Source organism: Cryptomeria japonica, chromosome 9, assembly GCF_030272615.1.
Source record: "Cryptomeria japonica chromosome 9, Sugi_1.0, whole genome shotgun sequence".
Taxonomy (NCBI): Eukaryota; Viridiplantae; Streptophyta; class Pinopsida; order Cupressales; family Cupressaceae; genus Cryptomeria; species Cryptomeria japonica.
This window is the reverse complement of record NC_081413.1, coordinates 399054283-399061886: the sequence shown is the minus strand read 5'-3', so window position 1 is coordinate 399061886 and position 7604 is coordinate 399054283.

Sequence of the window (7604 nt, the reverse complement as noted above, 5' to 3'; positions counted from 1 at the left end):
CAATCTGACTCAATGAGTATTCAAAAAAATCAAAAAACAAGAAATATAAGGATTTGAGTTGGAAAATGAAAATTTGTCATTTCAAAGTGATAATGAGATAATGATGAATTATTTAACTCAATTGATAATGATTGTGAGGATATTCTTCTTTTTTTTAATTTCAAAAAAGAAAAAAAGAAAAAATAATAATAGTATAATATAATAATTTAATTTCTTATTATTCCACTTAAATATTATTATTTTTATTTTTTTTGATAAAAGTGGATAGAACCACTGAACTATATTAATTTGTAAAAGTTTTTTACAGTGTCTGGTTCAAAAAGCATTGAAGGGAAAAAACCAGTAAGAAAACCCTTTAGTATTGCTTAAGTAACACAAGCCTATTCTACCCAATACCAAATGCCCATTGGCATAGTACATCAAAAAACCCATCCCAATTACATAAGCCACATTAGATATAAAGGAAGCCGCCAACATAAGCATATAGAAGGAAGATTAAAGTATGATCACCGAAGGATGCATATCCATTGCTGCCAAAAAACACCAGTTTGAACCATCCCTGTCTATGAAAAACAATTCTCCAAACCACTGGTTAGAATGATACCACATAGCAGAAAGGAAACCATAATCAGAGACACTGTCAAAATAAACATTGTGATCAAGCATAGCATAACCCACACCAAATAAGGAGGTTGATGAAGACTACAACTATGCCCTCCTTTACTTCAAGTATTCCAAAACCGAGGAAGGGATCTCATACACACTTACCTCCCACATATTAGCATCACTATCAATGGCTAAGTTAGCCAAGAAATATGCAATCTTATTCACTTCCCTATAACAGTGGGAAATCAAGAAGGAATCAAAAATATCTAATTTTTGCAAAATATGATCAAGTATATATTGTAATTGCCAACAATTCGACTTCTTTTTCATGACACTTTGAATAATAACCATATAATCACCCTCAACTATCAAGTCCTTAATTCCCAAAGATATAGCCATATCCAAACCAAAGGACAAAGCAAAGAATTATGCACAATTGTTAGACTTGAAACCAATCGCATGACAACGAGCCTGAATAAATCTTACCTTATGATCATAAATTACCATACCTGCCCCTGCCAGGCCAGGGTTCCCACGAGAAGGACCATCAAAATTCAATTTAAAGTGCCCTTGCAGAGGAGGTTTCCAGCAAGCAAAATTTCTCTTACTTATAGCATTAGTCTTATTTAAAATAGATCTATGAGAAGGTAAGACTAATAATATTCTCCAAACTTGAGTTACCCTACCATCCCAATGAGAAAAAGAGGTAAGGGTTTCCAAATTCTTATAGATAAAAGACAAAGTAACTTCAGAGATGGAAGATTCAATCCTCAATAAAACCTTAGCCAAGGAAGAACTTGTTTGTTTAAAAATCCTATTATTACGCTCTAACCAAATATTCCAAATCACAATAGATGGAGAAATAATCCAAAGACATGCATAGAAAGATGAGGCAAACAGGAGAGGCCAGACTCTAAAGTGGGAAAGGAGATCCTTACCAATAACAAAGGATAGATTGAGCTTTTCAAACAACCACTGCTAGCAAGCATAGGCAAAATCACAGTGAAGAAACAAGTGTGTAGAGGATTTTAAAATTTTTATTACAAAAGATACAAGAAAATACTGCAGTAATGCCCAACCTATCCAACCTCATTCCTATAAGGACCTTGTCTTGCACTGCTAACCAAACAAAAGCACTAGCCTTTGGGAGGCAAGCCATATGCCGAAACATCTTGTATGGCCAAGTAGATAAATCTTTAGCAACCAAGAGAGAATTATATCCATCCTTAACTGTGTACTTACCAGAGATATTCCTTGTCCAAATAAGTTCATCGTCAGCATCAGAAAGAATTATTACTCTCTCCCCCAACATCTTTTCATATTCCAATTTCACATTTTGATCAATATCTAAAAACTCAATTGATTTCCATTTTGCCACCTTAAGATTCCCACTATACTCAATTTCAAAATAATCAACCACCAAGACACCCCAAAGGGAAGAAAGAGTGGAAATTAAAGGAGACCAATCCCTCGAGTTCACCAGAGGGGGATGCCCATTCCAAACTTCCTCCCAAAACCTGACCTTTCTACAATTATGAACAATCCATGAGAGATGAGGCAAAATCACTGATCTACATTTACATAGAAAATTCCAAATAGCTGAACCAGACGGTAAATTAGAAACTTGAAAAACATACTCTCTTGGTCCGTTATTTAAATATTTAACAAACATAATCTGTGCCCAAAATGAGAACGGTCTCTCATACAATTTCCAAACCAACTTAGCACCTAAGGCTAAATTCTGACTTTCCAGAATCCTAATGCCTATGCCCCCAAGGTTTTTAGGCAAACAAAATTTATCCCATGCTACCATAGGGAGTTTCTTCTTGCCATCTTTATTATTACTCCAAAGGAAGGACCTAAGAGTATCTTGCAAACTAACAAGAGCCGCTTTTGGAGACTACAAAACAGACATGAGATAAATAGGAGCAGCATTTAGGATAGACTTAATAAGAACAATCTTACCAGCCAAAGATAGCCATCTATGATTCCAGGATAGGATCCTTCTAGAGATAACTGAAATGATCTTATCCCAAAACTCAACTCTATCCTGCTTAATGAAGAAAGGTATACCAAGATAAGAACAAGGAAGATTTCCAGATGCAAATCCTCAAAAAATCTTCAATCTATCTTGAACCAATTGTGAAGCATGAAGGAAAAAAATCTTTGACTTATTAACATTGACTCTCTGACCAGAAAAGGATGCATAATTCTGTATTATCCCCTTTATCACTCTTGCCTCACCCAAAGAGGCTTGACCAAGTAACAAGGTATCATCTGCAAACAAGCAATGCGAAATGCTTTGTGGAACATTCTGAATCCTAATTCCTTTCCAAAGCCCTCCCAGCTTCGTGGCTCTTATAGCCGAACTGAATGTTTCAGCTAGAAGAATGAACAAGAAAGGAGACAGGGGATTCCCTTGCCTCAAACCCCTAGAAGAGGAGAAAAAACCACAAGGGGAGCCATTAATTAGAACCGAGAACCTTGCAGAAGAAATACAAGCACGAATCCATTTGAACCATGCCTTGGAAAAGCCCAATTTAAGTAGAACAACACACAACGCCCCCCATTCTACTCTATCATATGCTTTCATCATATCTAATTTGAGGATCATGGCCGGGATTCTCTGAGTAGAAATATAATTTAGAACCTCATGCGCCACTATAGCTCCCTTTGTCGTCTCCCTTACTGGAACAAAACCACCTTGTTCTAATGAAATGATCCTAGGCAGAATTTTAGCCAACCTTAAAGAAATAGCCTTGGTAAAAATCTTGTACAAAGTATTACATAAAGCAATAGGGCGAAAATCAACAAATGTCTTAGTAACCTCTTTTTTAGGAATAATTGCAATCATTGTAGTATTAAGCTCTTTCAAAATAGACCTATTCCTTCTAGCTTCCTCAAGAGCCAATAAAACATCATTTCCCACAAAATCCCAACATTTCTGAAAAAATAAAGGAGTAAAGCCATCCGGTCCCAGAGCCTTATCAGGGTTCATTGCAAAAATAACATTCTTAACTTCATCCAAAGAAAAATGAGACATCAACATTTTAATATCTTCCGAAGATACCAAAGAAGGAATATTAGAAGAAATGTTATTATGAAGATCTCCATGCTTCGAAGACAATAGTGACTTAAAAAACCTAACTGCCTCTGAAGCAATATCCTCCCGTTCTGTTAAAAGTCTGCCATTTGGACACTTGATACAAGATATCCTATTTCTACTTCTCTTAATTTTTGTTGAAGAGTGAATTTTTTTTGTATTTTTGTCACCATCTGAAAGCCAGATCTCCCTCGATTTCTGTCTCCAATAGATTTCTTTTCTGGACAAAACTTCTTCAAGCTCTACTTTTAGCAATTTTAGTTCATAAAAAACAAGAGGCACCATACCATGTTGAATCACATGTGAATTAAGACATTCAATCATATCTTGAATCCTCTATTTTTCCTTAAAGATGTTCTTCAAATGCAAAAATCTCAACTTCTTAGCAATCTGAAACATTCGGGATCTAGAGCAATAAGGAGCAGAACTCCACCATTTTTTGAGCAAAGGCAAAAAGGAAGAATCTCTAAACCACATAGGTTCAAATTTAAAAGGTGACTTAAAAGGAGCTTTATCTTCCATAATTGATAGGGAAATTGGAAAATGATCTGACCTTGAAATTGGAAGAATAGAGGAAAAAAATTCGAACTCTGAATCAATCCAAACATCTGATAACAAAAACCGGTCTAACCTTTCCGCAATTTGAGAAAAATATCTTCGCATATTTGTCCATGTGAAAATCCCATTCTGAAACTGACAATCAAAAAGGCCCATGTCCTTAATGAACATCCCAAAGTCTTCCATAATTTTTTTATTAGGAAGAATACCTCCTTTCTTTTCTCCCAAGTCAGTGATAGCATTAAAATCCCCCTCAAAGATTATAAAGGGACCATGCCTTAAAGGGGAGGAAATCCTCTTAAGTTCTCCCCATAATTTAGTCTTCCTTTGAATACCAGAAGGAGCATAAATATTAAAAAGTCAAAACTTAACCTTCGAAAGCTTGCTTTTAACTAAGGCCAACATCCAGTTTACAGTAGAAGCAACTAGCTCAACCTCAATGTTATAGTTATTCCAAAGCAATGCCAAACCCCCTGACGCACCACAAGCTGGAGAGGAGAGGAATTCCCACTTTCTCCAAGAAGAAAAAACCAAATTAGCGGACTCCTTTGACAATTTTGTCTCTTGCAACATGAAAATATCACACTTCACTAAGTCCATCTGGGACTTAATTAAGCGCTTCTTGTTAGGGGCATTTAAGCCCCTAACATTCCAAGATATAATTCTCATTGCTCTTGAGGGGAGACCAAGGCTCCCCTCTTTCCTTTAGATGGAGAAGACTTTCCTTCTCCAAAACTACTTTGAAGATTACGCTTCACAGTCCCCGACCTAGTCACAGGAGGACTAATAATAGACCTCTTACTCCTCTTACCCTTAGGAGTACCACGTCCTTTCATAGTGTCACCAAGAGAAACCGAATGCTTCCCTTTCCCAACACCAGGAGAAAGAGACAAAGTCTGCCGAATCCCAACATCAATTTCCAATTGAGTCTTTCGATTCTTTGGAGGCCTACCCCTACCAGGAGAAACCACAGTTGAAGCCCTAATTAGAGTAGTTTGAACAATTGGTGAACTCTTAATTGACTTAGGAGAAGTCATGGCTAAATTATCTATGATGCCCACTTCTGATGAGGCCAAAACCTTAAAAGGGTTAGTAGATCCAGAAATAGGAAGGGTCGATTTAATTCCCCCCAAGTCATTCTCAATGGAACAGATAACCCTATTCATAATGTCGTCATCCATCTGATGCTCATGATCTTTAAAAAGATCATTTACTTGGTGAACCGGATTTTCATCTGGCACAATAACAAGAATGTCCCCCAACTGAATATTATTTCCTAAGGTGGCGTTATTATCCACATCCACATCAACATGCTGCGAAAAATTATACACCAATTCTTTGACTTGTAGAGCAAGGATAGCATCATCAGGAAACCCTAGAGAAGAAACCCCAACATTAGACTCCGAAACAACCCCATCATTCTTCACAAAAATTTGACCAATCCCCTGACAACCTTCTAAGTATTCTTTTGAATTCATAGGACATACAAGATTCCCACCACCATCATTTAGTGACTTATCCAAGCAATTCGAGGTAGTGAGATTTGGAAGCAGATCATCCACATTGTTGTCCCCTAAAACCACAATATTCTGGTGAGCTACTATCTTATCCTTACTTGTAAATAACCCTACAAACTCCGGATCGTGAGACACAACATAAACCTCTCGCTTCCCAACATCCCTCATAGCTTGGTTAACCTCACAGTAGCGGGAGGTTTCCTAGTGGAACCATTAACTAATAGTTTATCCAAAAATGGATTATCATTACTACCCAAGCAATGTTCTGCCTTATCCAGAACAGAGGATTTCAAAAAATCCATAAGCAAAGGAGCATCCAATTGCAAGGAAGTTTTACCAAAGTCTTTCTCCAACTTATTAATTGGTTGTTTCCAGATACCCTCATGAGACTTAATGATACAGGTCCGAGGGCAAACATTATTAGGGTTAGTCAGGACACAGATTTTTACCAGAACCTCCCCCTCCACAAAATCAAATCTTGATGATAAGAAAGAACCACAAGTATTACCAATTTGTTCCAAACCTCTGGGTCCATAAATTCAAATGGTAATTTGGGCAAGCCAAACTAGAAAGGAACTAATTTAAAGCTTGACCAAGCAAGGACATAAAATGGTTTCCAAGCCGAAACAAACAGTAAATTTTTACCAAACCAGTAATGTGAAGGTTTTAAAACTTCATCCCTAACAGATGAAGAGTTGAAAACAATAATAAATGCATTTGCATAGAGTAATTGAAAATAACACACATCAGACCACTTTTTCTGCAATTTATGATGAAATTTAGATAAACTAGTTGCATCCCCCCATATTTCCCCAGAAATAGCATGTGTATGCAAACAACGAGCTTTCAAATCCACAACAGAATCAAGTAAATCAATGCATGGAACAGGAGCCCATACCTGCGAAGACCCACCTCCTAAATTAGAGCCGATTTGATTATCACTTACCTTATCGTCTTTTCCTAATGTCGAAGATTCCCTTACCTTATCCCCCCTTTGATGTGACGAAGATAACTCAAGCGGGTTACTGTTAGACTGTTTGTCCATCATCTTTTCACCAGCGTTCAGCCGAGAAACCCTAATTGCCTCATTTACAGATGAAAACTTCACAACTTTCACATATGACGGTTTTCCTCCCAGCTATGTAGATCGTTTACCCGGAAGCCCCTTTAAATGATTTGGGATAAACTTTTGCTGCGGGCCTTGACCAAAATACCTACGATCCCAAAATCGTTGATGCCCTTCACCAGATCTGTCCATACTCCGCCAATTTCCACTGCTTGGACCTCTGAAAAAACCCTGAAAATACTTGGAGACCGGTCTGAAATTTCGTAAGTCCCCCTCAACCAATTTTGCGCCGCCATATCTACCCATTTGCCCTTCATGAAGACCAGCTGTGGGACATGCGGCGGATCATCCCAACCCACATCAACCCACACGCCAATAACCCTAGTTTTGCCCATACTGAACGAGAAATTGCAGAGCACTTTTAATTATTACACGATCTCTCAAATTTAATTCATTCCACTTAAATAATATTAATATATATCATTTTATAATATTTATTAAAAAAATTAATAATTTAAACTTTTTAAAGGTAGAATGTTTTTTTCATTTTTAAAATATTTTTTAATATATATTTAAAAACTTACTAAATTATTTTTAAGAAAGATATATTACCAATTTATTAATTAAATTTTTTAATAATTTTTTTTTTTTACATTATATAACATATCCACAAGAAATTTAAAATTTAATGAATGGTACAATAAAAATCCATATCTATCATTATCATCAATTGAGTTACAGTACAGTAATCTCC